This window comes from Leopardus geoffroyi, chromosome B4 (genome assembly GCF_018350155.1).
Source record: "Leopardus geoffroyi isolate Oge1 chromosome B4, O.geoffroyi_Oge1_pat1.0, whole genome shotgun sequence".
Lineage (NCBI taxonomy): Eukaryota > Metazoa > Chordata > Mammalia > Carnivora > Felidae > Leopardus > Leopardus geoffroyi.
In genome coordinates, this window is record NC_059341.1 from 2,009,603 (window position 1) to 2,036,639 (window position 27,037).

General features: G+C 39.5%; 1 long non-coding RNA gene across 1 annotated transcript; it reads left to right on the forward strand.

Moving 5' to 3' along the window:
- Nucleotides 1–8,554: 8,554 nt before the first annotated feature.
- On the forward strand, nucleotides 8,555–25,073 carry LOC123590712. The gene is made up of 3 exons (XR_006708941.1): nucleotides 8,555–8,679; nucleotides 11,816–11,822; nucleotides 24,999–25,073. It is a non-coding gene; the product is annotated as an uncharacterized LOC123590712 (long non-coding RNA).
- The last annotated feature ends 1,964 nt before the right edge of the window (nucleotides 25,074–27,037 follow it).

Genomic DNA, 27,037 nt, shown 5'->3' on the forward strand with positions numbered 1-27,037 from the left:
CCTGCCTTCCTATTTTTTGGAATAAAGAATAGGCATTAACTTTTTTTAAATATTAGAATTCGTTTGTGAGTCCATCTGGTTCTGGACTTTCTGGTACTTTTTTGATTACCCAATTGAATTTCATTACTTGTAATTGGTCTGTTAAGATTTTCTATTTTTTCGAAGACTAGGTTTCTAGGAATTTATTCCGGGTTGCCAACTTTGTTAGCCTATGTTTCATAGCCTTCTCTTTATAATCCTCTATTTCTGTGGTGTCTGTTCTCCTTTTTTATTGGGGTCCTTTCTCTTGAGTCTGGCTAAGGGTTTGTCAATTGTTTATCATTTCAAATGATCAGCTCTTGGTTTCATTAATGTTTTTTATAACTTTCTGTCTCTATGCCATTTATTTCCACTTGGAGTACCCCCCCTGCCCACCAGTTGCTTTGGTCGTAGGGTTAGCTGGAGTTTTCTTGAAGTAAGCCTGTATTGCTGTTTGCTTCCTTTTTGATTGCTTTCATTGTGTTCCAGAGACTTTTGGACCATTGTCTTTTCATTTGTATCCATGTATCTGACCTTCTCTTTGCTTCATTGACGTGTTGGTGGTTGAGAATCCTGTTTTGTCTGCTTGTTACTTTCCAGTTCTATGGATTTATATCCAGTTTCAAACACTGGTTGGAAAATCGCATGGCATGATCTCCATCTTAAATTTGAGGCTTGTTTTATGGCCTAACAGGTGATCTATTCTGTGGAATGTTCCGTGTGCACTTGAGAAGTATTGTTTTGGATGGAATGTTCTGTGACTGTTATGTCCATCTGGTCCAATGTGTCAAAGATACTATTTCCTTATTCTTGTCAGTCTATCCATTGATGTAAGTGGAGTGTTAAAGTCCCCCTACCGTTGTACTATCATCACTTAATATTTGCTTATGTATTGGGGTGCTCCAGTTTTAGGTGTATATTTACAATGGCCTTCTTTCTTCGGATTGTTTTTTACTATAAACTGCCTCTCTTGATCTCCTGTTCAAGTCTTTGTCTTAGTCTATTTTATCTGATAAAAGTATTGCTACCTCAGCTTATTTTTCTCCCTGCCATTGGAGTGGAGAGTTTTTCCATGCCTCCACTTAATACAGATCACTAGGTCTGAGGAGTCCCTTGTAGGCAGCATAAAGATGGGTCCTGTGTTTTCTCCACTCTGCCACTCTTTGTTTAGGTCCTTTACATTTAATTATTGATGGTATGTATTCCCTGCCATTTTAAAAAATGGTTTCTGGTTGTGGTTCTTCCTTCTCTTGGTCTGTGTGATCAGTGAGTGTAGTGTTTTGTTTGGCTTCCTTTACCGTGTATCATAGGTCTTGGATTTGTGGCTACCATGAGGTTCATAGAAGATCTCTAAAGTCAGCAGTCCGTAGTCTGTATTAATTTGACCTAAGTTCAAGTACATCCAAAAATTTTTCCTCTTGCTATTTTACTCCCCTTTCTGCATTTTATGTCTATCTTTTTATCTTTCCACATTTTATGCCGAGTTAGGGCCACTTATTTTCCACTTGAAGAAGCCTTTTGAACATTTTCTTGCTACCCAACTGCCTCTTGTATCAGAAGAGGCTACCTTCAGTACTTTAGTCTTAGTTCTATCATAGTTAACACGTAGTGTTCTATTTCAGGTGTACAACATAGTGATTCAACAATTCACGTTACTCCGTGCTCCTCTCCACCTGTTTTACCCATCCCCCAACCTCCCTCTGGTGATCAGTTTTTTTTCTCTAGTTGTTTTATTGGGATTTTTTTCTTAAATTCCACATGAGTGAAATCATATGGTATTCGTCTTTGAATCCAGTTCGTATTATACCCTCTAGATCATTCCATGTTTCACATTACTGTTTTTATGGGTAAATAGCCAGTACTGGAACTACTGGGTCATGCAGTGTTTCGATTTTTAATTTTTTGAAGGACCTCCATACTGTTTCCCCTGGTGGCTGCACTAGCTTGCACTCCCATCAAAGTGCATGAGGGTTCCTTTTCCCCCACATCCTCACCAACACTTGTTTCTTGCATTGATTTTTGACCATTAAAACAGGTTTGAGATGAAATCTCATTGTGGTTTAGATTTGCATTTCCCTGATTAGTGATGTTCAACGTGTTTTCATGTGTCTGTTGGCCATCTGGATGTCTTAGGAAATGTCTGTTCATGTCTTGTGCACAATTGTCATTGGATTATTGGTGGTATTGCTGTGCTTTTGGTTTCCTTGGCTGTGCAAGAGTTTTGTCAAGGGTCCCAATAGTTTATTTTTGCTTTTATTTCCTGTGCCTCAGAACTATCTGGAAAGAAGTTGATCTGCCGATGTCAAAGAAGTTACTGTGTTCTCCTGTAGGATTCTTATGGTTTCCAGTCTCACATTTAGGTCACTAACCTATCTTAAAATTCTGTGTATGGTGTAAGAAAGTTGTCCCATTGCATTCTTCTGCATATGGTTGTCCAGTTTTACCAACACCATTGGCTGAAGAGACCATCCTTTTCCCATTGGATATTCTTTGTTGAAGTTTAATTGACTTTACAAATGTGGGCTTATTTCTGTGTTCTCTATTCTCTTGCATTGATCTTTTTGTGCCAGTACCATACTGTTCTGATTACTACATTGTATAGTGTATCTTAATCTGGGATTGTGACCCCTCCCATTGTTTAAGTTTGTTTTGGCTATCGGGGTTTTTTGTGGTTCCATACAAATGTTAGGATTATTCTAATTCTGTGAAAAATGCTATTGGTATTTTGATAAGGATTGTATTAAATCTGTAGATAGTTTTGGGTAGCATGGACATTTTAACAATACTGGTTTGCCCAATGCTTGAGCATTGAATATCTTTTCCATTCCTTCAGTGTTTTATAGATTGCAGAGTATAGGTCTTTCACCTAAGTTTGTTTCTAGGTGTTTTGGTGCAATTATAAATGAGATTATTAATGACTTCTACATCATTACTGTATAGAATTGCAATGGATTTCTGTATATTGATTTTTGTAGCCAGTGACCTTAGAGTTGATTTATTCTAATGATTGTTGATGGACTCCTGAGGGTTTTCTATATATAGTATGTCATGTGCAAATAGTGGGAATTGTACTTCCCAATTTGGATGCCTTTTGTTTCTTATCTGATTGCTGGGACTAAATCTTCCAGTACTAATACTTTGCATAAAACCCCCAGGTCAATCCATGTTTTTGCAAGTAATGCGATCTTTTTATGGCTGATTAATTGTCCACATATACATATGTGTGTATATATGTATGTACGTATATATAAAATCACATCTCTATCCATCCTTTCATGATTGGACATTTAGATTGCTTCAATATCTTGGCTATTGTCAATACTGCTGCAGTAAAAAGAAGGGTGCATATATCTTTTTGAGTTAATGTTTTAAGATAAATACGCCTATTTTAAATTACTGGATGGTAGAGTAGTTCCATTTTTGAGGAACCTCCATACTGTTCTCCGTGGTGGCTACACCAGTCTGCATTCTCCTAAACGCACCATGGTTTTCTGTACGTCTTCACCAACACTTGTTGCTTGTCGTTTTCATAGCAGCCATTCTGACTGGTGTGAGGTGACCCTGTTTCCGTTTCCCTGATTAGTGATCCTGAGCATCTTTTCATATCTGGCCATCTGTAGGTCTTCAGAAAAATGTTTATTCAGGTGCTCTACTCCCTTTAGGTAGTGGGGCGTGTGTTTCCATGAATTCTTTATCTTGGGTGTGAACCCTTTACTGGATAACATTTGCAAAATGTTTTCAGTTTATAGTCAAATTTCTTCTGTTGCCCTTCCCTGAGAAGACTGGTGTTAAAAAAAAAAAAAAAAAAAAAAAAAAAACCGTCAGAGCCTATACTGCCTGTATATACTTTTGGAAGTTTCAGGGTTTCAGGTCTTACATATAGGTCTTTAGTCCATTTTGAGTTGTGTATGGTGTAAGAGAATGGCCAGGTTAAAGTCTTTTGCATGTAACTGTCTGGTTTTGCTCAACATTTATCAAAGTCTGCCTTTTTCTCGCTGCCTATTCCTTTTGTTATGGATTAATTGACCACGTAAGTGTGGGCTTGTTTCTTGTCTACCGTGTTCCATTGCTCTGTTTTTTGTGCCAGTACCATATCTTATTTGTAGTCTAGTTTGAAACCAAAGAGGGTGATGCTTCCAGGTATGTTTTTCAAGATGGCTTTTTGAGGTCTTTTTTGTTCCATACAAATTTTAAGATTGTTCTAGTTCTGTGAAAAATGCCACTGATACTTTGATAGGGATTACAGTGAATCTGTAGATTGTTTTGGGTAGTACAGACCTATTAATACTCTCCTAAGCCATGAGCATGGTATATCTTTTCCATTTGTCATTTTCTTTGATCAATGTCTTAGTTTCAGAGCAGAAACATTTCACCTCTGTGAGACTTATTCTGAGGTACTTAGTTTTGATGCAATTGTGACATTTTCTTTTTTAGTGTACAGAAACTCAACATATCTATATTAATTTGTATCCTGCAACTAAACTGAATAGTTTTTAGGTATAATCTTTAAGGTTTTCTATATATAGTGTCCTGTCATCTGAAAATTGTCACCGTTTACCTCTTCCTGACCAATTTAGATGCCTTTTGTCTGATTGCTATGCCTAGGACTTTTAGTACTATGTTAACTAAAAGTGATATAGTGGCCATTCTTGTCTGATATTAAGGGGGAAGCTTTCAGATTTACATGAAGTCTGTTACCTATTTTGTCCTATATTATACTGAGCTATTTTCCTTGTATGTAACTTTGCTGAGAGTTTCTATCATATGTTGAATTCTGTCCAATGCTTCTCTGAATTTCACATGGTCATTGGATTTTTATTCTTTTGTTACTGTGGTCTATCATGTTAATTCATTTTGCGGGTGTTAAGCCATTTTAGCACCCCTGGAATAAATCCTACTTGATCATGGTGCATGATTTCTTCCATACATTGTTGTATGATTTGTGTAATCTTGAATGTTTATATCTATGTTCATCAGAAACGTTGGGCTATAATTTTTGTAGTGTTTATGTGGGTTTAGCGTCAGTACTGCTGGCTTTGTAAAGTGAGCTTAGAAGCATTCTTTCCTACTCAGCGTTTTGGGATAGTTTGTGAAGGATCTGTATTAACTGTTTCCCAAAAAAATTGAGTGGAATTCACGTTTGAAACCATCTGGGCCTGGGAGGTGGTTGACTGCTGACTCCATTTCATTACTAGATGGTTCAGATTTTCTACTTCTTCCTGATCCAGTCTTGGGAGTATTGTCTGTAGAGTTTTATCCATTTCTTCCAGTTTGTCCAATTGTTGGCATATAACTGTAGTAGTCTATTAGAATCTTTGCTGTCAATTGTGACTTCTGATTTTATTTTGGACCTTGTTCAAATATTTGATCCCTTTTGAGTTGGATTATCATGTATGGTGTAAGAAAGTGGCCCAGGTGCACTCTTGGGCATGGGACTGTCCAGTTTTTCCAGCACCACTTATTGAATAGACTTGTGTTATCTTGCCTCCTTTGTAAGTTAACTATGTGTGTTTATTTCTGGGTTTTGTATTGTGCTTTTGATTTGTGTGTTCTTAAGTCAGTGCCACTCTGTTTCAATTAAAATCGCTTTCCATAGAAACTTTTCTATTTCTGTGAAAAAATGCCAAGATGTTAAGGATTGCATTGAATGTGTAGGTTACTCTGGATACTGGACATCTTAAGAGTTTTCCAATCCATGAGCATGGAATATCTTTCCATTTGTGTTCTTTTTTTTTTTTTTTTTTTTCCATTATCTTAGTTTTCCTTGTAGAGCTCCTTGGCCTCCTTGGTTAAGTTTATTTCTAAGTATCTTAGTCAGTTGTTAACCTTTCTTGTAATTCATTAGTGTCTAGAAATGCAACAGATTTTTGTACGATGATTTTTGCAGTATGTAACTTCTCAATTCCTTGGTACTTTGTTTTTTATACATGACGTCCTCTGTAGTGACCATTTTATTTTCCATTTGGAGGTCCTATTTCTTACCTAACTCATCAGGCTACCACTTCTGATACTGTGTTGCACAAAACTAGTTTCTCAAAAATTAAGGCTTTGGTTTATGTTCTAGTAGGTAATATTTTCAAAGTGAAGTATGTATATGTAAGGAGAATGTATTTTGTAATAACTTGATACAAAATCTTCTACAGGCTTGCTTAATCAAACATAACTTGGAGCAAATATTAAGTTTGAGAGAGAGCACATGAGTGGGGGGAGGTGGGGAGATTCCCAAGCAGGCTCCCCACCTTCAGCGTCGAGCTCCCGATCTCACAAACCATGAGAATCATGACCTGAGAGCCAAAGTCAGATGCCTAACTGGCTAAACTACTCAGGTGCCACTGGGGCAAATTTCTTAATAGAAAGATGTTGAAATACTCTCATAACTAGAGATCAGAGTCCAGTCTCGGTCCTTGAGAAGAGTGGAAGGGATCGAGATCTGATGCACTCGGGCTTCTAGGTAGTAACAAAGGTGTGTTTGTAAGACATTGTAAACTACAAATAGTTTTTATTGAAATTCCAGTTCATATATTATAATTTAAGGCATATGATAGTGACTCAGCACTTCCATGCATAACCCTGTGCTGATCACAGGTGTTCTCCTTAGCTGCCTTCACCTGTTTGCCCCATTCACCTGCTGACCTCCCCTCTGGTAACCATCCATTCTCTATAGTTAAGAGTCTGTTTCTGGGTTTGACTCTCCCCCTGCCTCCCCCATTGCTCATTTTACTTAAATGCTATATATGAGTGAAATAATAGTGTTTCTTTTCTGGCTTTCTAGTTCCATCCATGTCATTGCAAATGGCAAGACTTTGTCCTTTTTATGGCTGAGTAGTATTCCATTGTGTACATACACTGCATCTTTTTATCTGTCCTTCAGAAAGTTAAAAATTAGTCTGCAATCCAGCCATTGCACTACTAGGTATTTACAAATTATTTTTTTAACTTTATTTTTGAGAGACTAAGTGGGGGAGGGACAGAGAAAGGGAGACACAGAATCCGAAGCAGGTTCCAGGCTCTGAGCTGTCAGCCCTGAGCCCAATTACGGGGCTCAAACTCACAGACCGAGAGATCATGACCTGATCTGAAGTCGGACACTTAACTGACTGAGCCACCCAGGCGCCTCTTACAAATTATTTAAAAAAAAAAAAAAAAGTACCAATTAGAGAATAATTGGAGAGGAGGACAATTAAAATCAAGAAATAAGCAGGAAACATAAATGGAACTTAAGGAACTAAAATACTAGTTCTTAGATACTATTGTCTGTATATTTTACATATTCAAGGATATAAAAAATTGAGCATCTCAAAAGGTACCCCCCCAAAAACCCTGCAAACCCTAAAAGTACTTGAACTTTATTTTTTATATAAATCCAAATTCACATATAGAGTAATGATTTCCAGAGTCGAATCTAGGGATTCATCACTGACAGGTAACACCCAGTACTCCTCCCAACAAGTGCCCTCCTTAATGACCATCCCCCACCCACCTCCCTGCCAGCAACCCTCCATTCTGAGTCTCCTGTGGTTTGTATTCCTGTCTTTATATTTTTGCTTCCTTTACCCTGTGTTCATCTGTTTCTTAAATTCCACGAGTGAAATCCTATATATTTCTTTCTGACTTGTTTTGCTTAGCATAATACACTTTAGTTCCATCCATGTTGTTGCAAATGGCAAACGGCAAACTTTCATTCTGATTGCTGAGTTAATAGTCTATTATGTATATATATACACCACATCTTCAGTCAGTGGACATCTGGGCTCTTTCCATAATTTGGCTATTGTAAATGCTATAAATGCCATATATAAACATCAGGGTGCGTGTGCCCCTTTGAATCGGCATTTCTGTGTCCTTTGGATAAAGACCTAGTGGTGCAATTGCTGGGTCCTAGGGCAGTTCTATTAACTTTTTTGGGAACCTCCATACTGTTTTCCACAGCGGCTTCCCCAGTTTGCATTCCTACCACCGTGCAAAAGGGTTTGTTTCTCCACATCCTCGCCAACATCTGTTGTTGCCTGAGTTATTGTTGGACATTTTGATAGGTGTGAGGTTGGTGTATCATTGTGGTTTTAATTTGCATTTCCCTGATGTTGAGCATTTTTTTTTTTTCACGTGTCTGTTGGCCATCTAGAGGTTTTCTCTGGAAAAGTGTCTATTCCTGTCTTCTGTCCCTTCACTGGATTATTTGGTTTTTGGGTGTGGAGTTTAAGTTCTTTATAGAATTTGGATACTAACCCTTTATCCAATATGTGATTTGCAAACATCTTCTGTCAGTTGACTTTTAGTTTTGCTGATTGTTTCCTTTGCTGTGCAGAAGCTTTTTATCTTGATGAGGTCCCAAAAGTTCATTTTTGCTTTTGTTTCCCTTGCCTCCTGAGAAATGTCAAGAAGTTGTTGTGGTCGAGGTCAAAAGAAGTTGTTGCCTGTTCACTCCTTGAGGATTTTGATGCTTTTCTGTCTTACATTAAGGTCTTTCATCCATGGGAAGTCTATTTTTGCATGTGTGTAGGAAAGTGGTCCAGGTTCATTCTTCACGTTACTGCCCAGTTTTCCCGGCACCATTTGCTGAAGAGACTCTTTTTGTCAGATATTCTTTCCTGCTTTGTCAAAAGTTAGCTGGCGGTACATCTGTGGGTAAACTGGGTTCTCTAGTCTGTTGCATTGATCCATGTCTGTTTTTGTACCAGTACCAAACTGTCTTAATTACAGCTTTGTAGTAAAGGCTAACGTCTGGGATTGTGATGCCTCCAGTTTCGGTTTTCTTTTCAACGTTACTTTGGCTTTTCTGAGTCTTTTGTGGTTCCATACAAATTTTAGAGTTGTCTGTTGGATCTCTAAAGAATGCTTGTGTTATTTTGACCGGGATTGCATTGAATATGTAGATTGCTTTGGATAACACATTTTAACGATATTCTTCCTATCCATGAGCATGAAAGGTTTCCCATTTCATTGTGTCCTCTTCAATTGCCTTCATAAGTTTCCTATAGTTTTCAGCACACAGGTCTTTCACCTCTTCTTATTCCTAGGTATTCTATGGATTTTGGTGCAATTGTAATTGAGATCGATTCCTTGATTTTTGCTGCTTCATTATTGGTGTATAGAAATGCAACCAACTGCTGTACATTGATTTTTATATCTTGGAATTTTGCTGAATCCTTGAATCAGTTCTAGAAGCTTTTTCTTTTTTTGAGTCTTTTGGGTTCTCCACAGTCTCCTGTCTTCTGTGAAGACAAAGTTTGACTTCCTCCTTGCCAGTTTGGATGCCTTTTATTTCTTATTGCTGAGGCTAGGACTTCCTTCACTATGTTGAATAACAGTGGTGAGAGTGGACGTACCTGTTGTGTTCCTGACCTTATGGGAATGCTCTGTTTTTTCCCCCTTGAGGAGGATATTAGCTGTGTGTCTTTCATGTATGGCCCTTATCTTGAGGTATTTTTCTTCCATCCCTGCTTTGAGGGTTTTTATCGAGAAAAGGTATTTTGTCAAGTGCTTTTTCTGCACCTATTGAGAGGGTTTTGTGGTTCTTGCCCTTTCTTTTATTGATGAATGACATTGATTCGTGGATATTGAACCAGACCTGTATCCCAGGAATAAATCCCACTTGATCGTGGTGAATAATTCTTTTAATGTATTGTTAGATCCAGTTTGCTAGTATGTTATTTTTTGCATCCATGCCCATCAGTGAAATTGGTGTGTAGTTCTCCTTTTTAGTGGGATCTTTGGTTGTGGAATCCAGGTAATTCTGGCCTTATACAATGAGTTTGGAAGTTTTCCTTCCATTTCTATTTTTTGGAACAGCTTCAAAAGAATAGGTGTTAATTTTTTTTTTTTTTTGAGTTTTAATGTTTATTTTTGGGAGGGAGGGGGAGAGAGTGGGAGAACGAGCCTGAGCCACTGAGGGGCAGAGAGAGAGGAAGACACAGACTCTGAAGCAGGCCTCCAGGCTCTGAGCTGTCAGCACAGTGCCCAATGCGGGCCTCGAACTCACAAACTGTGAGACCATGACCTGAGCCGAAGTTGGACGTTCAACGGACTGAGCCACCCAGGTGCCCCTAGTCGTCTTTAAATGTGTGGTAGAATTCTCTTGGAAAGCTGTCCTCACTGGATTCTTGTTTGTTGGGAGACTTATTATTGATTCAATTTCCTTACTGGTTATGGGTCTGTTCAAATCTTCTATTCCTTTTTCAGTTTTTGTAGTTCATATATTTCTAGGAATTTACCCATTTCTTCTAGATTGCATGATTTATTGGCATATAATTGCTCATAATGTTGTATTTCTGCAGCGTTGTGATCTTTCATTCGTGATGTTATTTTGATCCTTTCCTTTTACTTTTTGATCAGTCTGGCTAGGGGCTTATCAATTTTGTTCTTTCAAAGAACCAGCTCCTGGTTTCACTGGTCCGTTGTTTTTTATTTTAATATCCTTGATTTCTGCTGTAATCTTTATTTCCTGTCTTCTGGTTTTGGGTTTTACTTGCTGTTTTTCCAGCTCCTTAAGGCGTAAGGTTAGGTTGTATATCTGAGACCTTTCTTCCTTCTTTAGGAAGGCCTGGGTTGCTATATACTTTCCTCTTATGACTGCCTTTGCTGCATCCCAGAGGTTTTGGGCTGTCATGTTTTCATTTTCGTTGGCTTCCATGTACTTCTTAATTTCTTGGTTAACCCATTCATTCTTTAGTAGGATTGTCTTTAATTTCCAAGTATTCATGATCTTTCCAAATTTTTCCTCATGGTTGATCTCAAGTTTTCATAAGGTTGTCTAAAAATATGCATGATATGAACTTGATCTTCTATATTTGCTTTAGGATGAAATGTTCTGAATATGCATCAGGTCTGTTTGGTCCAGTGTGTCATTCAAAGTCATCATTTACTTGTTTTTTCTCTTTAGATGATCTATTGTTGTAAGTAGGGTGTTTAACTCCCCTATTATGTTATAAATGAATTTCTTTGTGACGAATTGATTTATATATTTGGGTGCTCCCAAGTTGGCACAAACATTTACAATTGTTATATCTTCTTGGTGGATAGACCACTTAATTATGACATAAATCCCTTAATTTCTTGTTAGTCTTCATTTTTTATTAAATATAACTTATTGTCAAACTGGTTTCCATATAAAACCCAATGCTCATCCCAACAGGTGCCCGGCTCAATGCCTGTCATGCACTTTCCCCTCTCCCCCAACCCCTATCAACCCTCAGGGTTCTCTAAGGTTGTTTGCCTCCCTCCCTCTCTGTAACATTTTTCCCCCATTCCCTCCCCCATGATCTTCTGTTAAGTTTCTCAGGATCCACATGAGTGAAAACATATGGTATCTGTCTTTGGCTGACCTATTTCACTTAGCATAACGCCCTCCAGTTCCATCCACGTTGCTACAAAAGGCCAGATTTCATTCTTTCTCATTGCCAAGTAGTATTCCATTGTGTATATAAACTACAATTTCTTTATCCATTCATCAGTGGATGGACGTTTAGGCTCTTTGCATGATATGGCTATTGTTGAAATGCTGCTATAAGCATTGGGGTACAAGTGCCCCTGTGCATCAGCACTCCTGTATCCCTTGGGTAAATTCCTAGCAGTGCTATTGCTGGGTCATAAGATAGTTCTATTTGTAATGTTTTGAGGCACCTCCACACTGTTTTCCAGAGTGGCTGCACCAGTCTGCATTCCCATCAACAGTGCAAGAAGGTTCCGTTTCTACACATCCTTGCCAGCATCTATAGTCTCCTGATTTGTTCATTTTAGCCACTCTGACCAGTGTGAGGTGGTATCTCAGTGTGGTTTTGATTTGTATCTCCCTGATAAGGAGTGACGTTGAGCATCTTTTCATGTGCCCATTGGCCATCTGGCTGACTTCTTTAGAAAAGTGTCTATTCATGTCTCTGCCCGTTTCTTCACTGAATTATTTGGTTTTTGGGTGGGGAGTTCTTCATAGATTTTGGATACTAGCCCTTTATCTGATATGTCCTTTGCAAATATCTTTTCCCATTCTGTCAGTTGCCTTTTAGTTTTGTTGATTGTTTCCTTTGCTGTGCAGAAGCTTTTTATCTTCATGAGGTCCCAGTAGTTCATTTTTTGCTTTAATTCCCTTGCCTTTGGAGATGTGTTGAGTAAGAAATTGCTGTGGCTGAGGTCAGAGAGGTCTTTTCTTGCTTTCTCCTCTAGGGTTTTGATGGTTTCCTGTCTCCTATTCAGATCCTTCATCCATTGTGAGTTTATTTCTGTAAATGGTGTAAGAAAGTGGTCTAGTTTCATTCTTCATGTTGCTGTCCAGTTCTCCCAGCACCATTTGTTAAAGAGACTATCTTTTTTTCCATTGGATGCTCTTCCCTGCTTTGCCAAAGACTAGTTGGCCATACATTTGTGGGTCCAAATCTGGGGTCTCTATTCCATTGGTGTATGTGTCTGTTTTTGTGCCAATGCCATACTATCTTGATGTAGCTTTGTAGTAGAGGCTACAGTATGGGATTGTGATGCCTCCTGCTTTGGTTTTCTTCTTCAGTATTACTTTGGCTATTCAGGGTCTTTTGTGGTTCCACTCAAATTTTAGGATTGTTCATTCTAGCTTTAAGAAGAATGTTGGTGCAATTCTGATTGGGATTGTGTTGAGTGTGTAGATTGCTCTGGATAGTATTGACATCTTAATATTCCTCCAATCTATGAGCATGGAATGTTCTTCCATCTCTTTGTATCTTCAATTTCCTTTATAAGCTTTCTATAGTTTTCAGCATACAGATTTTAGGTCTTTGGTTTTTATTCCTAGGTATTTTATGGTTCTTGGTACAATTGTCTGCAAAAAAGTGGAAGCTTGACTTCATCTTTGCCAGTTTTGATGCCTTTGATTTCCTTTTGTTGTCTGCTGATGCTAGAACTTCCAACAGTATGTTAAACAACAGCGGTGAGAGTGGACATACCTGTTGTGTTCTTGATCTCAGGGGGGAATGTTCTCAGTTTCCCTCCATTGAGGATATTAGCTGTGGGCTTTTCATAAATGGCTTTTATGATGTTTAAGTATGTTCCTTCTATCCTTTCTTGGGTGATTTTTATTAAAGGATGCTGTATTTTGTCAAATGCTTTTTCTGCATCTATTAATAGGATCATATGGTTCTTTTCTTTTACTAATGTGACGTATCACATTGATTTGTGAATATTGAACCAGCCCTGCAGCCCAGGAATGAATCCCACTTGATCATGGTGAATAATTTTTTGATATGCTGAATTAGATTTGCTAGTATCTTGAGAATTTTTGCATCCATATTCATCAGGGATATTGGCCTGTAGTTCTCTTTTTTTACTGGGTCTCTGTCTGGTTTAGGAATCAAAGTAATACTGGCTTCATAGAATGAGTCTGGAAGTTTTCCTTCCCTTTCTATTTTTTGGAACAGGTTGAGAAGGATAGGTATTATCTCTGCTTTAAATGTCTGGTAGAATTCCCCAGGGAAGCCATCTGGTCCAGGACTCTTATTTTGGGGGAGATTTTTGATAACTGATTCAATTACTTCACTAGTTATGGGTCTGTTCAAATTTTCTATTTCTTTGCATTTGAGTTTTGGTAGCATGTGGGTGTTTAGGAATCTGTCCATTTCTCCCAGGTTGTCCAGTTTGTTGGCATATAATTTTTCATAGTATTCACTGATAATTACTTGCATTTCTGAGGTATTGGTTGTAGTAATTCCATTTTCATTTGTGATTTTATCTCTTTGGGTCCTCTCGAGAAGCCTGCCTAGAGGTTTATCAATTTTGTTTGTTCAAAAAACCAACTCTTGGTTTCATTGATCTCTTGTTTTTTTTTGTTTTTTTTCTTTGATTCTGTATTTCTGCTCTGATCTTATTTCTCTTCTGGGTTTTGCATGCCTTTGCTGTTCTGCTTCTATTTTTCCTTTACGTGTGCTGTTAGGTTTTGTATTTGGGATTTTTCTTGTTTCTTGATATAGGCCTGGATTGCAATGTATTTTCCCCTCAGGACTGCCTTTGCTGCATCCCAAAGCACTTGAGTTGTTGTATTTTCATTTTCATTTGTTTCCATATATTTTTTCTTCTCTAATTGCCTGGTTGACCCATTCATTCTTTAGTGGAGTGTTCTTTAACCTCCATGCTTCTGGAAGTTTTCCAGACTTTTTCCCATGGTTGATTTCAAGTTTCATAGCATTGTGGTCTGAAAGTGTGCGTGGTATGATCTCAATTCTTTCATACTTATGAAGGGCTGTTGTGTGACCTAGTATGTGATCTATCTTGAAGAATATTCCGTGTGCACTGGAGAAGAAAGTATATTCTGTTGCTTTGGGATACAGAATTCTAAGTATATGTCAAGTCCATCTGATCCAATATATCATTCAGGGCCCTTGTTTATTGAGTTTCTGTCTAGATGTTCTATCCATTGTTGTAACTAGAGTATTAGTCACCTGCAATTATCACATTCTTATCAATAAGGTTGCTTATGTTTGTGATTGTTTTATATATTTGGATGTCTCCGAATTCAGTGCATAGACATTTATAATTGTCAGCTTTTCCTGATGGATTGACCCTTTAAATACTATATAATGCCCTTCATCTCTTGTTAAGGCTTTCAATTTAAAATCTAGTTTGTCTGATAGAAGTATGGCTACTCCAGCTTTCTTTTGACTTCCAGTAGCATGATAGATCTCCATCCCCTCACTTTCAATCTGAAGGTGTCCTCAGGTCTAAAATGAGTCTTTTGTAGACAGCAAATAGTAGATGAGTCTTGTTTTTCTATCCATTCTGATACCATGTGTCTTTTGGTTGGAGCATTTAGTCCATTTACATTCAGTGTTATTGAAAGATATGGGTTAGGGTCATTGTGATATCTGTAGGTTTCATGCTTGTAGTGATGTCTCTGGTACTTTGTGGTCCTTGCAACATTTCACTGAGTCCCCCGTAGGATCTCTTGTAGGGCTGGTTTAGTGGTAAATTCCTTCAGTTTTTGTTTGGGAAGACCTTTATCTCCTATTCTGAATGACAGACTTGCTGGGTAAAGGATTCTCAGCTGCATATTTTTTCTGTTTATCACATTGAAGATTTCCTGCCATTCCTTTCTGGCCTGCCAAGTTTCAGTGCCTAGGTCTGCTACTACCCTTATGCATCTACCTTTGTATGTTAGGGCCCGTTTATCCCTAGCTGCTTTCAGAATTCCCTTTATCCTTATATTTTGCCAGTTTCACTATGATGTGTCCTGCAGAAAATCAATTCAAGTTATGTCTCTAGGGAGTTCTCTGGGCTTATTGGATTTTAATGTCTGTTTCCTTCCCCAGATCAGGGAAGTTCTCATCTATGATTTGTTCAAGTACACCTTCATCCCCTTTCTTGCTTTCTCTTCTCCTGGAATTCCTATGATGTGGATACTGTTCTGTTTGAATCACTTGGTTCTCTACTTCTCTCTTAATCCTGGTTTCCTTTTTCTCTTTTTTCCATAATTTTATTTTCTAACTCACCTATTCTGTCCTCTGCCTCTTCAGTCTGTGATGTGGCAGCTTCCATTTTGCACCTCATAGCGTTTTTTAATTGAAAGTCTAGTTTGCCTAATAGTATGGCTACCCAAGCTTGCTTTTGATGACCATTATGTGATGGTTCATCCTTACTTTCAATCTGCAGGTGTATTTAGGTCTAAAATGAGTCTATAGGCAGGAAATAGAGGTGTCTTGTTTTCTTATCCATTCTGATATCCTGTGTCCTTTGATTGGAACATTTAGTCCATTGACATTTAGAGTAAGTACTGAAAGAATTTAGTGCCATTCTGTTGCCTGGAAAGGTGGTGTTTCTGGTGAAGTTCTCTGGCCTTTTCTAGTCTTTCTTGCTTTTGGGCTTTTTGGAGAAAGGACAAAACAAGAGCCCCCCTCCTAATTTCTTCTAGGGCTGGTTTAGTGGTCACAAACTTCTAGTTTTTATCTGGAAACTCTTTATCTCTCCTATTTTGAATGACAGCCTTGATGGATAAAGAATTCTTGACTGCATGTTCTTCTGATTCAGCACATTGAATCTATCCTGCCACTCCTTCCTGGCCTGCCAAGTTTCTGTGGTCAGATCTGTGATCCTCATCTGTCTTCCCTTGTAAGTTAAGGACTTTTTTTCCCTTGCTGCTTTCACAATTCTTTCCTTTTCTCTTCTGTGAATTTGACTATGATATGCCTTGGTGATGATCAGTTTTTGTTGAATCTAACGGAAGTTCTCTATGCTTCTTGGATTTTAACGTGCGTGTGTCCTTCCCTATATTAGGAAAGTTTTCTGCTGTAACTTGCCCAGATAAAACTTCTTCCCCCTTTTCTCTCCATCTTTCGGGACTCCTAGGATTCAGATGTTCCTTTTTAATCACTGAGTAGTAACTACTTGAAGAGTAGATCCAAGTATTTGACTTAAAGCGTGTCTACAATTGCAGAATGTTGACCTCCACAAATCTCCACAAAAATGAGAACATTTTCAGAATCTGTCAGAAGAAACTTCTGTAGAACTCTAGAAAATAACCAAAGACTTGCACAATCTTGAAACTCATGCAAAAAAAAAAAAAAATCAATCTTGGAAGGGTGAACTTTGTGGTGTGTTAACTTGCTCTGTTCAGTAGCCTTCCAAGTTCCTTTTCAGTCTTAAGTAGTTGCAATCACGTGAAAACTAGTAGCCCAGCAGCCCACCCGAAGGATCATAATGGGTCTGGAGCTATTTTAAAATCCCATTCTTCGACTCCTCATCACTTGACCTGTCTTGGAAGTTACTTCAAAGTTCCAAGTTGTAGATCTTCCCTTTCTTTGACCTGATTCAAGTGTTGCCCAATGTAAAGAGCCTTTTCTTAGATGATTACAAAACCGACACTTGCTGTTAAACATCATAGTTCTGAGTTGGAGAGAAAGACTTCAGAGAAAAATGGGTTAAAAACCCTAAAAGCAAAATCTGGGGAATGCAGTATTCATAGGGGTCCTCTAAAAACTCCAGTGTAGTCTTTGGACCACAGAAGGTCTCATGTATGCCTAGGCCATGTGTGTGCTCAGGAAAGCTAGAAGAAAGATTGAGGCTTTCTGGTTTGGTGGTTGCACATTAAGGATGAAATGAAGGCTGAGCCAGAGTTTTCAGCTCCCTGAGTGTTAAAAGCGTACCTCTGTACACCTACAGATTCCACTAAGCCTGGGAGACTTTGTGATTCCAGGCATTTATGTTATTAGATGACCAATGAGCTGAGCAGAAAGTTCAGTGGCCATAATGACATGGAATAGATTCAAGACCCTTGCTAAAAAAACAATTTTTGAGATGGTAAATCTCTAGAGCTGCCATGTACTATCTGAAAGGATTTTTTTCCCAAAAGTTTAAAAAGGGAAATACTACCCAAAGGGGAAATCAATAAAACCATCATCCATGAAGCCCAAATGTTGAACTTAAGGACTTCAATTCACCTCTTGAGACATGTGTTCAATCTTCAGTTTTTATACAATGAAGTATATCACCTGTACCGGGTCATAGCAAATGGATTGGTTCAGTCACAGAATCCTGTTGAAATGGTGGCCTGAAGCATGGGGGCGGTATGGGAAATGATACTGGAGAGGTAAAGGCTTTCAGTTATGGAATTAATAATTCACAGGGATGAAAGGTACAGTATAGGGAATATAGTCAAAGAGAGTAGCCTTGAGTGGTGACAGATGGGAGCTACACTTGGGGTAAAAATTTTACGGAAAGGCTCACCAGCAGATTTGAGCAATTAAAAGAATCGGTATTTTGAAACTTCAAAAAATGTTTGTTCATTTTTTAGAGACCGAGGCCACCACAGGAGTGGGGAGAGGCAGAGAGAGAGAGGGAGATACAGAATCTGAAGCAGGCTCCAGGCTCTCAGCTGTCAGCACAGAACCCAACACGGGGCTCGAACTCCCTGACCCACGAGGTCATGACCTGAGCTGAAATCGAATGCTTAACTGAGCCACCCAGTGCCCTGAAGAATCCGTATTTTGAAGATGCTTGACATTATTCACTCAAAAGAACACCAAGAATGAGGAAAAATGAAGATTTAGACCTATGAGATCTTATTCAACATAAACATGTGCATAATGCAGTATTCGAGGAGGAAAAAGGGAAAACAGGATGCTTGAAGGAAATGGCTGGAAACTTTAAAAATGTTAAACTCCAGTGAAATAAACCAAAAGTGAGTCACACCTGGACACATGCAGCATTTACTTGTCAAAAACCAAAACACTTATTAGCCAGGAGGAAAGACTCCTCGTCTCTAAGGGAGCCCCCTACAAGCTGATACAGCCTATTTCCTAGCTCTCCTCAGTAACTCTGGAGGCCGGGAGCCCTTGGGATGCCATATTCAAAGATCAGGGGGAAAAAAAAAAAATCACAAGTAACTTAAAAAATGGAGAAAATAGCCCAATGCTTAAGTTGCTAAATCATTTCTTCCAGAACTAATGGAATCTTTGAGGCAAGAGTAAGACACTAGAGAGGAACTCGAATCTGCAAAGAAGAACACTGGTAAAGGTAACCATACAGTTAGTAAAGGGTTACGTTTGCTATTTCTCCTATCTGACTTCAAGGACCAGGAGTTTTGGCAAAAAGTCTGCCTTGAGGGTACATGACCTAAAAACCTAGTACAACAAATCAGAAGGATAAGGCCTTTAAGCATTTTTACACATTTGGAAACAAAACATTGTCTAAAAATAGGGCAAACGGGTGTCTGGGTGGCTCAGTTAACTTCCAACTTTGGCTCAGGTGAGGATCTCATGGTTCGCGGGTTTCGAGCCCCATGTCAGGCTCTGCTGACAGCTCAGATCCTGGAGCCTGCTTTCAGATTCGGTGAATCCCTCCCTCTCTCTGCTCCTCCTCTGCTGGTGCATCCTCTTTCAAAAATATTTTATTTAAAAAGAACCAGAATTCCTCAAATACTTCGATAAGATCTAGTATTCTACCTAATGTACAAGAGCTATGTAGGATGACTGAAATTACATATCAGAAAAAAACTTCTGAAATGATCAATATGAAAAGTCATGAATATTAAACTTCTGGTGTATATGTAGTTGGACAAGCAGGTAAATTGGAACAACGGATTGGAGAGGACTAAAAACTTTCACAAGCTGATACTTCTGGATTCAAAAAGTCCTAGGAGTCAAGTACAGAAAAAATGCAAAGCATACAGAGTTCGCCATAACTGGGAAATCTAAAATCTGAAGAAACTAGTTAAAATCTGAAAACCAGGGAAGAGAACCCAGCCAGGCATCACATTTACAAAGGACTTCTAGACCGACGTGGTGGGGAGTCCACTATTCACTAGGCCAGCTCTCTGTACTTGTGTACTCAGCTCACCAATAACTGAGAAAGGGAGATCCTGGCAATCAGAACTGATAGGGTGTTAGAAGACAGTGCTCCCATCACCCCTGCAGCCCAAGCCTGAGTTTTGGTTAAAGGTGAGGTGAGGCAAATCTAAACGAGCTGGCAGGGGTGGGGGAAGGTAATTGGTAGCATTTACAACACGGCACCACCTACAGTAAGGGGAACTAGCATCTGCTTTGCCGACTGTCTTCTGACTTCTGTAGGAGAATACGGCATGCCATCACTTGAGGCATTGAACACGTAGGTCTCCTGGGGGCGAGAATGGAGGGCATCCCCTTCACGGCCCTGATAGAAGCATGATATAGGGTCCGGCAGGTCTGAGGAAGAGTGTGAACAGTCCCGCACATAACCCTGCTCCTGGACCTTCACATGTCTCCCCTTCTCCCTGAGACTTGGGTTTTGGCCAGACCAGTGTAGTTGGTGTTCTCGATAAGCTGTCTGAGCAGGGTTGATGTTTGGGCCTCTCCTGCCGTGAATCTGAGCCACACGCAGAAGCAGATGGACAGAGTAAGACCCCTGCCCCTCTCTCCTGGCTGTCCTGTACTTAGTGGATTCCTGGGCTCTCCAGGGCCCTCCTGAAGGGGCAAGGTGATGTGACGTGAAATTGTAGAGCGGTGACCTTTCACCTATGGGAGGAGGGAGAATTAGGGCAGAGCTGGAGCCTCCCTTCTCTGTGGTTTCCCTAGATCGCCTGTTCTAAATCTCCTGCGTAAGGTCTTTGTGAAAATGTCTTGGAACACTGGGCAGTCAGCCATGCTTGTCCCTGATGCTGGGGTCTGCTCGGTACCCCCCTTCGTCGGTTCTCCTCCACACTGCCTCCCCTGTGCTCCTGCTTCCCTGGAAAAGAACTTTACACGATGTTCATTCTTAAATGTCTACCTCACATCTTTTATCTAAAAAGCTCAGGTAAACTTAAGAACTCTGATGCCTTCCTACTCTTGATCCCTCTGCAAATGGTTTTTCTATACTTTAAATGTTCCTGGATTTTCTAAGTGCATTCTCTGATGAATGGATCGTGGTTGGGCAAATATCTGGGCAAGCCAGAAGTCCCATGGAATTTACAGCTCGATAAACGAAAGGTGGAAGTTGGTTGTGAGATAACCCAATCGTCTCCCTGCTCTCTTCAAACATTGTGTTTAATAGACTAGAAGGAAAATCCGAAAAGTTCTTAAAAGACTAAAACGGGGACAAAGAACAAGTAATGCGAGTAGAACAAAAAAGTAGATTTAAACACACGTCAGTGGTGATGTTAAATACAAGTGGACTGAGATAAAACTAAGGTCTTGACTGACCTAATTACCTTAAATTCAGATCAAATATAGAACTAGAAAAATGCATTCTTCTTGAGAGTACGGTGGGGGAGGGGCAGAGAATCCCAGGCAGGCTCTGCACGGTCAGCAAAGCTGGACTAGGGGCTCAAACCTGTGAACGGTGAATCGTGTCTGAGCCAAACTCAAGAGTTGGACGGACGCTCAATCAGCTGAGCCACCACACCCACCGGAAGTAATTTCTGAGGCCATATTTCAGGATACTCTACAAAATATAATGGCAAATTTGAAACTTTCAGATAATAACCCCCACCCATCTTTGAGGCCACGATTGCCTTACTACGAAAACAAGACAAAGGGGATTGTGAAAATGTTAATTATCCCTCCAAATATAGATTACTTGAATCTCTAATGAAAATAACAGATTATGAAGCTTGATAAGATGACTCTAAGACCTACATGGGGATAAAAGGTCAAGAATAGCCAAAAATCTAGGAGAAAACTGGTGGGAAAGCTTCCTCTACTGGATTACTGTAGCTTTTTTTTTTTTTTTTTTTTTTTTTTTAGAACAAGCAGGGGAGGGGCAGAGAGAGGGAGATACAGAATCCGAAGCGGGCTCCAGGGTCCCAGCTGTCAGCCCTAGAGCCCTACACAGGGCTTGAGCTCACAAACTGAGATCATGACCTGAGCCAAAGTCGGACACTTAACCGACTGAGCCACCCAGGCGCTCCTACTGTAGCTTTTTTTTTTTTAAGTTACTGTAATTCAGATAAGTTACTCCAGGATGGAAAAATACAATGTAGTAGGGGGCCTGCAGAAACTGGTGACTTGTAGAACCATATTTTAAAAAGCTGCTTACTCTGTATCATTGCAAACATAAGTGTTGTGGATACAAAATAGCATAGCCTTCTCAATTCTAGAACACTTTCATAAACTGTGGAGAAAAGTCTGGAGAAACCAGTAACTAATTGGGCATTATAGTTAAGAACTTGTGTTTATCGAAAGGCTGGAATAAAGGGACATACCACGGGGGTAACATGTATTTGCAATATGTATATAGAACGAGCAGTGCTCTCATATGCAGAAAATAACGGAGTTTGAATCATTTTCAAGCACTTTTGAGAACAATTTGGCATAGGCCACTAGAGTTGCGTAAATTAAGACTGACTTGGAAAGCCTTTCAAACATATTTCCCTACAGAACTATGTGCCTGTATATATGTTAGAGAGTACTTTAGGCATTATTTATAAAAGCCACAGACTGGGGGGAAAAATGGCTCAAAAGCATAATAGATACCTGTGTTGTAGGACATTCAGTGGAGTGTTAGTATTTGCACAACAGCAAACTCCAAACCGCGCTTTCATGAAACTCAAAACTGAACTGGTGTTGAGCACCTGTGATGGGTTAAAACACGGAAAAGTGATCTCTGTAAGTCAGGATGGGGTGGTGTGGAAGAATGGCTTCTGGGAAGCTGGCACTGGGGTTTGTTGACGTGCGGTCTGTGTTGGTGATGGATGACGTTGGTGACGGTGCCGTGAGCCATATTCTGGTCTTGCCAGTTTCCAGAGAGTCACGAGGGTCAATCCTGAATTTAAACCCTACAGCATAAAGGTTTGACAACGTGTATCGTGATTACCACAACGAGCTTAGCTAACATCCGTCATCTTCTATAGGTAAGATAAAACCAGAAGTTTTCTGTCCTTTCCTTGGAAGCAGAACTCTTAGGATTTACTCCCAACCACTTGGGCATACGTCATACAGCAGTGGTAAGCAATTTTTACATTACGTCGTGAATGCTTGCTTATCTTACAGTTCAAAGCCTGTGCCTTTTTGCCACCTTCCTCTGTTCCCTGGCGTCTGGCCCGGGTCTCTGGTAACCACAAATCTCATGGGTTTGGCTTTTGTTTTTAGATGCAAACTGTGACGTCAGGCAGTAGGTTTTCCTCTGGCTTATTTTGCTTGGTGTAATGCCCTCAATGTCTGTCCGTGCTGTTGGAAACAGCTGTGTTTCCTCCTTTCTTAGGACTGAGCAATACTCTAGGGGCAGGTGTATGTATACCGTATCAGTCAGTTAAGCGTCTGACTTTGGCTCTGGTCATGATCTCACGGTTTGTGACTTCTAGCCCCACGTTGGGCTCTGCACTGACCGTGTGGAGCCTGCTTGGGATTCTGTCTCCCTCCCTTACTGCTTCTCCCCCCCGCCCCCCAATAACCTTAAAAACAGACTTCCTGTTTCTCAACACCGGCATCTGTTACCCCTTTTGTATAGCCTGTCTAACAGGAGTGAGGTGATGCTTCGTTGTGGTTCTGATGTGTTTTCTAATGGCTAATGGTTGAGCATTTTTCACGTACCTGTTGGTTATTAGTAGAGTGTCTTTATTGGATTATTTTTTTCCTGCTTTTGTGGGAGGTTTTTTTTTTTTTTTTCCCAACGTTTATTTATTTTTGGGACAGAGAGAGACAGAGCATGAACAGGGGAGGGGCAGAGAGAGAGGGAGACACAGAATCGGAAACAGGCTCCAGGCTCTGAGCCATCAGCCCAGAGCCTGACGCGGGGCTCGAACTCCCGGACCGCGAGATCGTGACCTGGCTGAAGTCGGACGCTTAACCGACTGTGCCACCCAGGCGCCCCGTGGGAGTTTTTTAATACATTTTGTAGATTAACTCCTTATCAGATAAGGTCTGAAAATATTTTTTGCCACTCTGTTGCCCTTTCACTTTGTTCTTTTACTGTGTAGGAGCTTTTTAGTTCTGCTCCTTGTTGCTTATGCTTTAGGTGTCAGACCTAAAGATTCATTACCAAGACGTATGGCACAGAGCCTGTTTTTCAGTTTTTTAGAGAGCCAGGGGAGGGGCAGAGAGAGCATCCCAAGCAGACTCCATGCTCAGTGTGGAGCCCAACATGGGGCTTGAACTTGTGAATCGTGACATTCATGACCTGAGCTGAAATCAAGAGTCAGACGCTTAACTGAGCCACCCAGGTACCCCACCAATTCTTTTTTTTTTTTTTTTAATTTTATTTTTAACTTTTCTAAATTTACATCTGTATCAGTTAGCATATAGTGCAACAATGATTTCAGGAGTAGATTCCTTAATGCCTCTTAACCTTTTAGCACATCCCCCCTCCCACAACCCCTCATGTAACCCTCAGTTCTCCATATTTGAGTCTCTTCTGTTTTGTCCCCCTCCGTTTTTATATTACTTTTGTTTCCCTTCCCTTATGTTCGTCTGTTGTCTCTTAAAGTCCTCATAGAAGTGAAGTCATATGATTTTTGTCTTTCTCTAATTTCACTTAGCATAATACCTTCTAGATCCATCCATGTAGTTGCAAATGGAAAGATTTCGTTCTTTTTGATTGCCAGGTAATACTCCATTGTGTATGTGTATGTATATACATACACATATAGATATATAGACATATATATATATATAGAGAGAGAGATCATCTTTATCCATTCACCTGTTGATGGACATTTGGGCTCTTTCCATCCTTTGGCTATTGTCGATACTGCTGCTATAAACATGTGGGTGCATGTGTCCCTTTGAAACAACACACTGCATCCCGTGGATAAATGCCTAGTAGTGCAGTTACTGGGTCATAGAGTAGTTCTATTTTTAGTTTTAGTTTTTTGAGGAACCTCCATACTGTTTTCCAGAGTGGCTGCACCAGTTTGCATTCCCACCAACAGTGCAAAAGAGATCTCTTTCCCACATCCTTGCCAACATCTGTTGTTGCCTGAGTTATTGTTAGCCATTCTGACAGGTGTGAGGTAGTATCTCATCATGGTTTTGACTTGTATTTCCCTGATGAGTGATGTTGAGCATTTTCTCATGTGTCGGTTGGCCATCTGGATGTCGTCTTTGGAGAAGTGTCTATTCATGTCTTTTGCCCATTTCTTCACTGGATTGTTTTTTGGGTGTTGAGTGATAAGTTCTTTATAGATTTGGGGTATTAACCCTTTATCTGATATGTCATTTGCAAATATCTTCTCCCATTCTGTTAATTGCCTTTTAGTTTTGCTGATTGTTTCCTTTGCTGTGCAGAAACTTTTTATTTTGATGAGGTCCCAGTAGTTCATTTTTGCTTTTGTTTCCCTTGCCTCCAGAGACGTGTTGAGTAAGAAGTTGCTGCGGCTGAGGTTGAAGAGGTTTTTGCCTGCTTTCTCCTCGAGGATTTTGATGACTTTCTTACATTTAGGTCTTTCATCCATTTTGAACTTATTTTTGTGTATAGTGTAAGAAAGTGGTCCAGGTTCATTCTTCATGTTGCTGTCCAGTTTTCCCAGCACCACTTGTTGAAGAGACTGTCATTATTCCATTGGATATTCTTTCCTGCTTTGTCAAAGATGAGTTGGCCATATGTTTGTGGGTCCATTTCTGGGTTGTCTGTTCTATTGATCTGAGTGTTCTTGTGCCAGTACCATACTGTCTTGACGATCACAGCTTTGTAGTATAGCTTGAAGTCTGGGATTGTGATGCTGCCTCCTTCGGTTTTCTTTTTCAAGATTGCTTTGGCTATTCGGGGTCTTTTCTGGTTCCATACAAATCGTAGGATTATTCTAGCTCTGTGAAGAATGCTGGTGTTACTTTGATAGGGATTGCATTGACCATGTAGATTGCTTTGGGTAGTACCAACATTTTAACAATACTTGTTCTTCCTATCCAGGAGCGTGGAATCTTTTTCCATTTCTTTTTTGTGTCGTCTTCAATTTCTTTCATAAGCTTTCTATAGTTCTCAGTGTATAGATTTTTCACCTCTTTGGTTAGATTCACTCCTAGGTATTTTCTGATTTTTGGTGCAACTGTAAATGGGATAGATTCCTGGATTTCTGTCATTTCATTGTTGGTGTATAGGAATGCAACCGATTTCTGTGCGTTGATTTTATATCCTGCAACTTTGCTGAATTCATGAATCAATTCTAGCAGTTTTTTGGTGGAATCTTTTGGGTTTTCTATATAAAGTATCCTGTCATCTGAAAAGTGAACATTTGACCACCTCCTGGCTGATTTGGATGCCTTTTATTTGTGTTGTATGATTGCAGAGGCTAAGACTTCCAATACTATGTTGAATAACAGTGGTAATACTGGACATCCCTGTCTTGTTCCTGACCTTAGGGGGAAAGTGGTCAGTTTTTTCCCATTGAGGATGATATTAGCACTAGGTCTTTTATATATGGCTTTTATGATCTCGAGGTATGCTCCTTTTATCCCTACTTTCTTGAGGGTTTTTATCAAGAAAGGATGCCATATTTTGTCAAATGCTTTCTCTGCATCTGTTGAGAGGATCTTATGGTTCTTATCCTTTTATTGATGTGATGAATCATGTGAATTGTTTTTGCGGATATTGAACCAGCCCTGTATCCCAGGTATAAATCCTGCTTGGTTGTGGTGAGTAATTTTTTTAATGTATTGTTGGAGCCGGTTGGCTAATATCTTGAGGATTTTTGCATCCATGTTCATCAGGGAAATTGGTCTATAGTTCCCCCTTTTTAGTGGGGTCTCTGGTTTTGGAATCAAGGTAATGCTGGCTTCATAGAGTTTGGAAGTTTTCCTTCCATTTCTGTTTTTTGGAACAGCTTCAAGAGAATAGGTGTTAACTCTTCCTTAAATGTTTGGTAGAATTATCCTGGAAAGCCATCTGGCCCTGGACTCTTGTTTTTGGCAGATTTTTGATTACTAATTCAATTTCTTTACTGGTTATGGGTCTGTTCAAATTTGTTCCTGGTTCAATTTTGGTAGTGTATATATGTGTAGGAATCTTTTTCTTCCAGATTGCCCATTTTATTGGAATATGATTGCTCATAATATTCTCTTGTTTTTATTTCTGTTGTGCTGTGATCTCTCCTTTTTTGTTCTTGATTTTATTTAGGTCTTTTTTCTTTTTGATAAAACTGGCTAGTGGTTTATCAATTCTTTCAAAGAACCAGCTTTTGGTTTCATTAGTCTGTTCTGTTTTTTTTTGGTTTTGATAGCATTAATTTCTGCTTTAATCTTTATTGATAATTTCCTGTCTTCTGGTTTTGGGTTTTATTTGCTGTTTTTCCAGCTCCTCAAGGCATAAGGTTAGGTTGTGTATCCGAGATCTTTCTTCTTTAGGAAGGCCTGGATTGCTATATACTTTCCTCTTATGACTGCCTCCCAGAGGTTTTGGGTTGTAGTGTTATTTTCATTGCCTTCCGTACACTTTTTAACTTCCTCATTAACTTCTTGGTTAGCCCGTTCATTCTTTAGTAGGATTTTAAGTCTCCAAGTATTTACCTTTCCAAACTTTTTCTTGTGGTTGATTTTGAGTTTCATAGTGTTGTAGTCTGAAAATATGCACAGTATGATCTTGATCTTTTTGTGCTTAGGGCTGATTTGTGTCCCAATATATGGTCTATTCTGGAGAACATTCCATGTGCACTGGAGAAGAATGTATATTCTGCTTTAGGATGAAATGTTCT